Source organism: Coenobita brevimanus, chromosome 35, assembly GCF_032717465.1.
Source record: "Coenobita brevimanus isolate Jiangsu-jjx chromosome 35, ASM3271746v2, whole genome shotgun sequence".
NCBI lineage: Eukaryota > Metazoa > Arthropoda > Malacostraca > Decapoda > Coenobitidae > Coenobita > Coenobita brevimanus.
The window spans coordinates 18,871,836-18,881,835 of NC_136988.1; the positions used below are offsets into that span (position 1 = coordinate 18,871,836).

Genomic DNA, 10,000 nt, shown 5'->3' on the forward strand with positions numbered 1-10,000 from the left:
AGTCATAGTTGGGGTGTAAAACAGAACGGGGACCAGCTTGTCAGTGGTTCGCAGCTGCTCGAGACGCACAAGTAACAGCGTCCTTGTGAACTGTTCCTCGCACAGTCTGGCACAGCTTCGACCCACTTTCTCATCACAGTCTCCGTTTGTTGTGATCCCTTGGCTATTACTTCCTTCCAAACAGCTGTAGGATTAGAGGATGGCCAGAAACTATTGCCTGTCTGTGTGTATGATGGAGGATGAGTTGTAGGGGCGCCAGATACAAATATGGGGCTATGATGCTTTATGTGGCAGATCTTGCTTGGGATATGGAGGAAGGGATGACAGTATGGAAAGACAAACAACAAACAACAGGTAAACTCATGAACTGGGGTAAGCTTGGGTTACAATCAGCACAATAAGAAACAATAAACAAGTCAGCTCGAAGATGGGGGTAAAACACAGGGAACTAAGCAGAGTTTTACCAAAGATACGATTATGCCGAGACTTAAAGATGGTCCTGAAAACTTTTGAGAAATTCTTGTAAAAAATTATCTTAATGAGCTTTTCATATTTTTCTTTACTAGAACATGAGACCCAAAAAGTGTATGGTAAATGTATGGCATACGTACTAGAACTGAGGCTAACTTTTTATGTATATATAAGGCTCATTTTTTATTGATATTTTTGGCTAAAGAGATATTACTAAATGGAATCCAGAATTTTGTACTGAGGCTGGGAAATGAAGGTATACAGACCCTTTTAAAATAGTGTGTACCATTGGGAGAAGTGACAGACGAGGGGACACTGCAACAAAGTGAGACGAAGACACAACATAGACACAACATGGAATTAACAAGACATGGAAGTAAGCGGAATGGGGTACACTCAGCTTATGAATACGCAGAACAGTGGAATTTACCCCTTCAATAAAGCGATGTCTGTTTCCATTAGATTCTTGCTATCGGACAGTTTTATTCAGTTTAACAGAGACCTAACAAGCTTGTGAGATTGAATATAGTCAATTAACCTCTTTAGAATTAGGAAGCTTCTTAAAACTGAATATAATAATCCAATAGAAGAGAAACTAATACAGATATCAGAGAATTGAAAATGTTAAAAAGGGAAGAGACTGTGAGGCGAGGGAACTGAATTTTGGTGGACGGGGACAACCAACTGTCAATACGTCAAGTGTAAAGACAAAAATCCAAGAATCCCAATGGACAGAACGTAAAGTGAGATTAGACGGAGGAGGACAGACAGACAGATATGATTCTTGGGGGGACGGCGAGACAAAACAAAAAATAATAATAAAAATAACTGGCTAGGAAGGCGAGGGGGGTGAGATCAGGGGAGGGAGGGGGTGAGGGGGGGAGAGAGGTGTCAGAAGTCCTCGTATGGATCAAACTGGAAGGTAATAAAAGATGAATTTGAGTAACGCAGCAGTTGAAGGTTAGTACATGGGTTACTAAGCAAAATGTAACGCGAGGCTGTTGACAAGTAGAATAAATTAGTTACTTAAAAGCGACAGGTATTCTCATGGCGTAGGAGGCTCTCTGTTCCCTATTCCTTTCCATTCTTTTCTAATTATAACATATTAAATATTCTTACATATGTATTATTTTTCCAAACTATAAGCTATAAGGTTCTAACTATCTGAGGATCATTGCTAGCTGTACTCAGAAATGTGGAATGCAGGCTAATCAACATTTAAGAACCACAAGCATTCCACAAAATATTTCCAATGGAAATCTCAAACTTGCCTTTATTTATTTTTTTAATATAAATTTTAAGTATATGGCCACATGTTCTTATCAGAGAGATATAAATAACATAAAAAAAGACTACTTATGTGCAGTTAATAAATAGCCAAAGAGTACTGGGGAGCCTCCTAAGGTCACGAGATTACAGGACTTGTGGTTACAGCCTTGGGAAAGAGAAGACGGGAACTTTTTCAAACAATAACTCCATTAATAACTCTTTTGTCTATCTTGATGCAACTTGTAACTTTATTTGGTTTTAGTAACATAACTTTTGGACAACTTATTCCCACATCAAAACTCTCTTTACGTAGAACATGAAGCAGTTTTGGCCCAACTTTGATCCTCTTCAGGTAGCTTCTCAGTCAACACCATTGCCACACACAGGTATAATTCTCTCATTCAAACATTTTTTTTTTTTTAAGTGTCCGATCCTGGGTAAAGGATTCAGTGCCTATTCCCAAGTCCCGGTAGTCCTCCTTGGGGCCCAGTAGTCCTCCTACATCTCCACATGTCACCACTTCGGCGCTAACACCCACCATCCATACTGAATACATGCTAGGGCTGACACTGGAAGCAAAACACTTTAACTTTTCTATTTTCCAAGTGTGTTCCCAGCTTCTCTTCCTCGACACTTGAAGTCACTGAGCACAGAGCAGAAATTTCCACTAACAATGATATAAGCAGAGCGGAATAGAACGCATTATCAGCTGTGGCAAAACAGGCCTACCCAGGTTATCATTATTACACAGAAACCCACCTTGTGTTCTGAAAAGGAATGATGTGTTATGAACCTGTAAATAACCTTGCCTCTTTTTTTTATTGAATCCAGACCTATGAAAGGATTTTTTTTTATATAACTGAAAAGAATAAGTTGAACATTGTATAGAAAAAAAGCCCAAAATCAAATTAATACCTGTAATTAAACAGATTAAAGATAAAATTATGCAAATGAATGTTCCAGTGCAGTTTGTAAGAGAAAAGGAATAGAGGAGATCAGTGTGTTAAAAGCAGATGATAGTCGAGCCTAAATGTTTTGAATGGGTGAAAACGTGCCTTTGTCATGTTGGTTTTAAGTTATGAGTTCCTAGCATACAGGGAAATGAAGGGGAAGCAGAGTCGACTTTTTTTAACCATTGATTTGGTTATGATAGACTCCAGTGATGTTTCTCGAATTGTTACGACTGGGAGTTGGTCTTAAGTTTGTGATTCCAGGACCTGTCGTTCAATTTCTGGTTGTTCAATGCTTTGCAAGGCTGCGTGAGGAACAGTTTGTGATGATACTGCTACTCCGCCATTCAACAAACTTCGGAACAACCAGCAACAGGTTTTTCTTTGCTATCAGTCACTGGCTAGATCTTTCCAGGATTTTCTTTGCTATCAGTCACTGGCTAGATCTTTCCAGGATTTTCTTTGCTATCAGTCACTGGCTAGATCTTTCCAGGATTTTCTTTATCAGTCACTGGCTATATCTTTCCTGTAGCCAAGGGTAGGACTGGTGCGTGAATTAAATACACTGCTCATGCCCACACGTATACATTTTATCTGTGTGATGGTTCTTCAATTCTCTTGTAATTCTGTGTAATAAGGTACATTTGGCATCAAGAGGTCTGTCGCCTCACCTCCTTTTCTCCTCTTTGAAAATCAGTACAGTGAATCCGCAGCAACCAATGTGGATTGCTTTATTCAGCCAGAGATCAGTGTCATCAGTGTTGGCTGCAGGGGATTTACCACTGTTATTTAAAGCTCATGGACAGAGATGGAGAGACGACTGAACTTTTGATGCTGACTGTACAGGGAGAGACATAATAATCTTCCAAGGGTTCGATGAATACATAGCGGAAATCTCAGACCATCAGAAACACGCACTATAATCATGGCGTGCGACTCTGAGGTTGTTATTATCGTGTCCTGGTAACTAACCATTCAAAAGTGCGTCTGATTTCGTGTATAAAATGAGATGCATAGGACTCGTGTATAATATGTTCGTGTATAATAATATTCGTGTATAATATATTCGTGCACGATAATATAATTTGTGTATAATATGATACGAAATCGGACACACTTTTGAATGGTAGGTTGCCAGGGTACGATAATGACAAACTTAGAGTCGTAGATAGTGATTTCACGATATTTCGCCAGTTATACATCTTCTTCAGACGGAACAGGGAAGAGTGTTGGACGTTTTGAAGCCCCCACAAAATGACATGGAATTGAAACACCATTTTTATTTTTCCCAGTTCAGCAAATTATAGAACATGGGCTAAAAATTTGATCACAGGCAATAAAAAAAAAAAATCCCGAGTTCTGATTGGCTGATGTACATGTGACGTCACCAATCAGGACCCCGAGTTCTGACTGGCTGACGCATCTGTGACGTCACTTCTTAGCTACCCCCAAATGCTAAAGAATAATGCACCTTTTCGCGGAGTGTAAATAAAACGCGATACTAAGGCCATTTTTATTTATAGGGCCATTTTTGCCAACTTTTAAGCTTTCAAACTTTTCAAAAACAGTTTAAATGTTTCGTATCCAGCCATATATAAAGAAATTTCACGGAACCCCATTCAAAATTCACATTGAAACAATATTCCTTTGCCTCAATATTCGCCAAATATATTCAGTCTTTCCACCTGACTTATGGTTTTCTGTTTTCACCTGACTTATGGTTTTCTGTTTTCACCTGACTTATGGTTTTCTGTTTTCACCTGACTTATGGTTTTCTGTTACTCTTTCCACCTGCCTTATGGTTTCTATTTCCACCTGACTTATGGTTTGTCTTTCCACCTGACTTATGGTTTCTCTTTCCACCTGACTTATGGTTTTCTGTTCCTCTTTCCACCTGACTTATGGTTTTCTGTCTCTCTTTCCACCTGTCTTATGGTTTTCTGTTTCTCTTTGCACCTGACTTATGGTTTTCTGTTTGCACCTGACTTATGGTTTCTATTTCCACCTGACTTATGGTTTCTATTTCCACCTGACTTATGGTTTCTATTTCCACCTGACTTATGGTTTCTGTTTCTCTTTCCACCTGACTTATGATTTTCTGTTTCTATGTAATTTCACTCAATTTCTAGCATATTCTTGTTTTTGTTTTTGTTTTTCAATTTGCTGAGTAACTTTTCTTTCTTGTACGTGTGTATTGCCTTAGAGAGAGAGAGAGAGAGAGAGAGAGAGAGATCACATCACATCTCGCATCCCTCTCACTTCTCTCTCGTTTCCACTGTCTGTCTGTCTGTCTGTCTGTCTGTCTTCTCTGTGTGTGTGTACTTTATTTTTACCATTTTCAGCACGCCTCTCTCTCTCTCTCTCTCTCTCTCTCTCTCTCTCTCTCTCTCTCTCTCTCTCTCTCTCTCCAACTTTCGCTTTAATCATCTAATGCGGCACTCACCTGCTGACCGCTCTCTCTCTCTCTCTCTCTCTCTCTCTCTCTCTCTCTCTCTCTCTCTCTCTCTCTCTCAGATTGACAGTTTCACAGGACACACTCTCTCTCTCTCTCTCTCTCTCTCTCTCTCTCTCTCTCTCTCTCTCTCTCTCTCTCTCTCAGATTGACAGTTTCACAGGACACTCTCTCTCTCTCTCTCTCTCTCTCTCTCTCTCTCTCTCTCTCTCTCTCTCTCTCTCTCTCTCAGATTGACAGTTTCACAGGACACTCTCTCTCTCTCTCTCTCTCTCTCTCTCTCTCTCTCTCTCTCTCTCTCTCTCTCTCTCTCAGATTGACAGTTTCACAGGACACTCTCTCTCTCTCTCTCTCTCTCTCTCTCTCTCTCTCTCTCTCTCTCTCTCACTTCCGGGTTGATTGAGGTAATGCATCTCGAATTGACGGAGGAAAAAATTTGGCTCAGTGGAAGTGGCCGTCCCGGGGTTTCAGATTTGGCGGGACGATTTTTTTAGCGAGGACGATTTATACACTGAGGATGATGACAATAATAATAATAATAATACTTTATTATTATTATTATTATTATTATTGTTATTTGTTATTATTATTATTTATTATTATCTTTGTCATCATCATCATCACCACCATCATCGTCATCTTTGTCATCTTCATCGCCATCACCATCATCATCATCATCATCATCATTTCCATCTTCATCTTTATCTTCTACGCCTTGCTTATTGTTGTGTGTGCTCTCTCTCTCTCTCTCTCTCTCTCTCTCTCTCTCTCTCTCTTTTCTATAGGAACCGTCTCTCTGGTTTCTTAACATGAATTTCTCTCTCTCTCTCTCTCTCTCTCTCTCTCTCTCTCTCTCTCTCTCTCGTTTTTCTATAGGAACCCTCTCTCTAGTTTCTTAACAGGAATTTCTCTCTCTCTCTCTCTCTCTCTCTCTCTCTCTCTCTCTCTCTCTCTCTCTCTCTCTCTCTCTCTCTCTCCCCAAGGCACTGTTAAAGGTGAAGATGCAGAATTTTTCCCTTGCATATAAAAGCACTTTGTAGCATTTGCCTTTATCTATCTATCTATCTATCTATCTACCGAGTATCTATGTCTATACTGTCTGCTTATTTGTCTATCCATTTTGTCTATCTATCTATCTATGTCTATCCATCTATCTGTCTGTCTCTAATATCTGTATCTATCTATCTATCTATCTGTCTATCTTTATGCTTGTTTTTCTCATTGTCTATCTATCCATCTATTTATCTATCTGCCTACCTGTCTATCTGTCTGCCTGTTTTATCTATCTTTCTATCTGTCTATCTATCTATATATTTTTATCTATTTGCTTCTTTTAATTTATCATTCTATATCTCAGTCTAGTCATCTATCTACCTATCTGTTTGTATCAATCTATCTATCTATCTATCTATCCATCTATCTATCCATCTACGTCAGTTTATAATCAGCGAATCGACCTATTCATCTTCACTTATTATTATTATTATTATTATTATTATTATTATTATTATTATTATTTACTGTTATTATTATTATTATTTACTATTAGTTATTATTATTATTACTTTCATTATTTTAGTATTATTACTATTATTATTAATATTATTATCATTATTATTATTATTATATATTATTACTATTTACTATTATTGTTATTATTATTCTCATATTTTTTATTTATATTATTACTGTTATTATCATTTTCATAATTTTAATTTATTATATTATTATTATTATTATCATTATTATTATTTAATATCATTATTATTATTATTATTATTATTTACTTTTATCATTATTACTAATTATTATTATTATTATTATTATTATTATTATTATTATTATTATACTTATTATTTCATTATTAATTATTATTATTATTATTATTATTATTATTATTATTATTGTCTTGTTAATCATCTCCTCTATCCTCCTTTCACCTTGACTTGGCCCAGATTTTCGTCCTTTTGCAGCTTATTTCACGTAGCTCAGTGGCAGAAAAAGACAATACTACGGCTCTACATCCTTCCCATAGCACTTCTTCGTGACTAGCATCTTGTCCTTTTGCAGCTTATTTCACGTAGCTCAGTGGCAGAAAAAGACAATACTACGGCTCTACATCCTTCCCATAGCACTTCTTCGTGACTAGCATCTTGTCCTTTTGCAGCTTATTTCACGTAGCTCAGTGGCAGAAAAAGACAATACTACGGCTCTACATCCTTCCCATAGCACTTCTTCGTGACTAGCATCTTGTCCTTCTGCAGCTTATTTCACGTAGCTCAGTGGCAGAAAAAGACAATACTACGGCTCTACATCCTTCCCATAGCACTTCTTCGTGACTAGCATCTTGTCCTTTTGCAGCTTATTTCACGTAGCTCAGTGGCAGAAAAAGACAATACTACGGCTCTACATCCTTCCCATAGCACTTCTTCGTGACTAGCATCTTGTCCTTTTGCAGCTTATTTCACGTAGCTCAGTGGCAGAAAAAGACAATACTACGGCTCTACATCCTTCCCATAGCACTTCTTCGTGACTAGCATCTTGTCCTTTTGCAGCTTATTTCACGTAGCTCAGTGGCAGAAAAAGACAATACTACGGCTCTACATCCTATCCATGGGCACTTCGTGACTAGCATCATAGAGTGTTAATCTATTGCCACAGCTCGGGACTGGAGAGAGAGAGAGAGAGAGAGAGAGAGAGAGAGAGAGAGAGAGAGAAGCAGTAGTAAGGTGGCGAAGAATGGACAAGCGGTGAGAGGAGGGGGGGGGAGGGACGGGGAGAGAGGTAGGAGGAAGGAAGGGGGAGACAGAGGAACGAGGGAGGAAAGAAGGGAGATAGGGAGAGACGGGAAGAGGGAGGAGGGAGAGAGAGGGGAAGAGAGGAGGGAGAGAAGGAAGCCCTGAGAAAGAGAAAAAAGAAAGACAAAGGGGGAGGAAGCATCGAGAGAGAGAGAGAGAGAGAGAGGAGGAGGAGGAGGAGGAGGAGGAGGAGGAGGCGGAGGCATCATGAGAAAGAGGGAGGGAGGAAGGGAGAGAGGGAGGGAGGGAGGGAAAGGAGGAATCATGAGGAGGGAAGGGAGGGAGGGAGAGAAGACAAGAGTGATTCAAGATAAAAATTCAATATGAGGCAAGTGAGGCAGGTGTGAGGCAGGTGAGGTAGGTGTGAGGCAGGTTGGAAGTGAGGCAGGTGAGGTAGGTGTGAGGCAGGTAGGAAGTGAGGCAGGTGTGAGGCAGGTAGGAAGTGAGGCAGGTAGGAAGCGAGGCAGGTGTGAGGCAGGTAGGAAGCCAGGCAGGTGGGAAGTGAGGCAGGTGTGAGGCAGGTGTTAGGCAGGAGGTAGGCACAATGAAGGGAAAGGCCGAGTGAAAGGAGGAAGGCTGCATCCAAAGGCCAGTTAACAGACAGGCGAGAATGGTGAGAGAGAGAGAGAGAGAGAGAGAGAGAGAGAGAGAGAGAGAGAGAGAGAGAGAGACTATTCCCTGAGTCTCACCATTCCTTCTACGAGATGGCCACGTATACCCTCTCATGTCACCTTTTTGACACTAACACCCACCGTCCATACTGAATACATACCAGGGCTATTTCATACAGGCCTGGTGTGATGGTATTAGAGGGGGTATTTTCACGAGCTGGTGTTGTGGAATATCGGGTAAGAATGATTTAACTAGTGAGGGAGGCCTTCACGTGGTGGCACTGATATAACTGGTCGGTGGAGCTGCCCGCATATTGCAACTACCTCTATATTTTTATTCATCACTACAAAATGGAGGCAGGGAGAGAGAGAGAGAGAGAGAGAGAGAGAGAGAGAGAGAATGCAAGGACTAGGCCGAAAAATGACTGGGATGTAAAGATGAATGCCAGTGAGAGCGAGAGAGAGAGAGAGAGAGAGAGAGAGAAAGGGAGAAAAGGAGAGAGAGAGAGAGAGAGAGAGAGAGAGAGAGAGAGAGAGAGAGAGAGAGAGAGAGAGAGAGAGAGAGAGAGAGAGAGAGAGAGAGAGAGAGAGAGAGAGAGAGAGAGAGAGAGAGAGAGAGAGAGTTAATGTGAAAAAAATTACCTCTATATCACCCTGTTATATCCAAGGGGTGGTTGGGGTTTATTGCTCACGTAATGCCACTCAGGGATGAGTGAGGCTGGTCACTCTCATCTTAAATGTCAGGTCCAACTTGCCTAGCCCCGGGCTCCTACGCTCCTCATGGGGAAACGCAGGATTGGATGATGGATGGATGGATGGCTACAAAATTTATTCTCTGGTTCATTTCCCGGTTCATTTCCTCCAACATTTCCTTTATTTTATTTACAACATTTATTCCTTCTTATTCATTTCCCTTTGTTCATTTCCTATTCATTTCCCTGTGAACACTTCCTCTTCATTTCCCTGTGCTCATTTCCCTATTCATTTCCCTGTGCTCATTTCCCTATTCATTTCCCTATTCATTTCCCTGTGCTCATTTCCTTATTCATTTCCCTGTGCTCATTTCCCTATTCATTTCCCTATTCATTTCCCTGTGCTCATTTCCTTATTCATTTCCCTGTGCTCATTTCCCTATTCATTTCCCTGTGTTCATTTCCCTATTCATTTCCCTGTGCTCATTTCCTTATTCATTTCCCTGTGTTCATTTCCTTATTCATTTCCCTGTGCTCATTTCCTTATTCATTTCCCTGTGTTCATTTCCTCCATCATTTCCTTTATTTTATTTACAACTACAAAATTTATTCTCCCCTATTCATTTCCCTGTGTTCATTTCCTATTCATTTCCCTGTGTTCATTTCCTATTCATTTCCCTGTGATCATTTCCTATTCATTTCCCTGTGTTCATTTCCTATTCATTTCCCTGTGTTCATTTCCTATTCATTTCCCTGT

At 40.0% G+C, this 10,000-nt stretch overlaps 1 protein-coding gene across 1 annotated transcript in view; it reads right to left on the reverse strand.

The window, feature by feature from the left end:
* Positions 1-10,000, reverse strand: part of LOC145396169 (dopamine receptor 2-like) — a 133,784-nt gene that overhangs the window by 13,988 nt on the left and 109,796 nt on the right. The gene's annotated exons all lie outside the window — the stretch shown is intronic.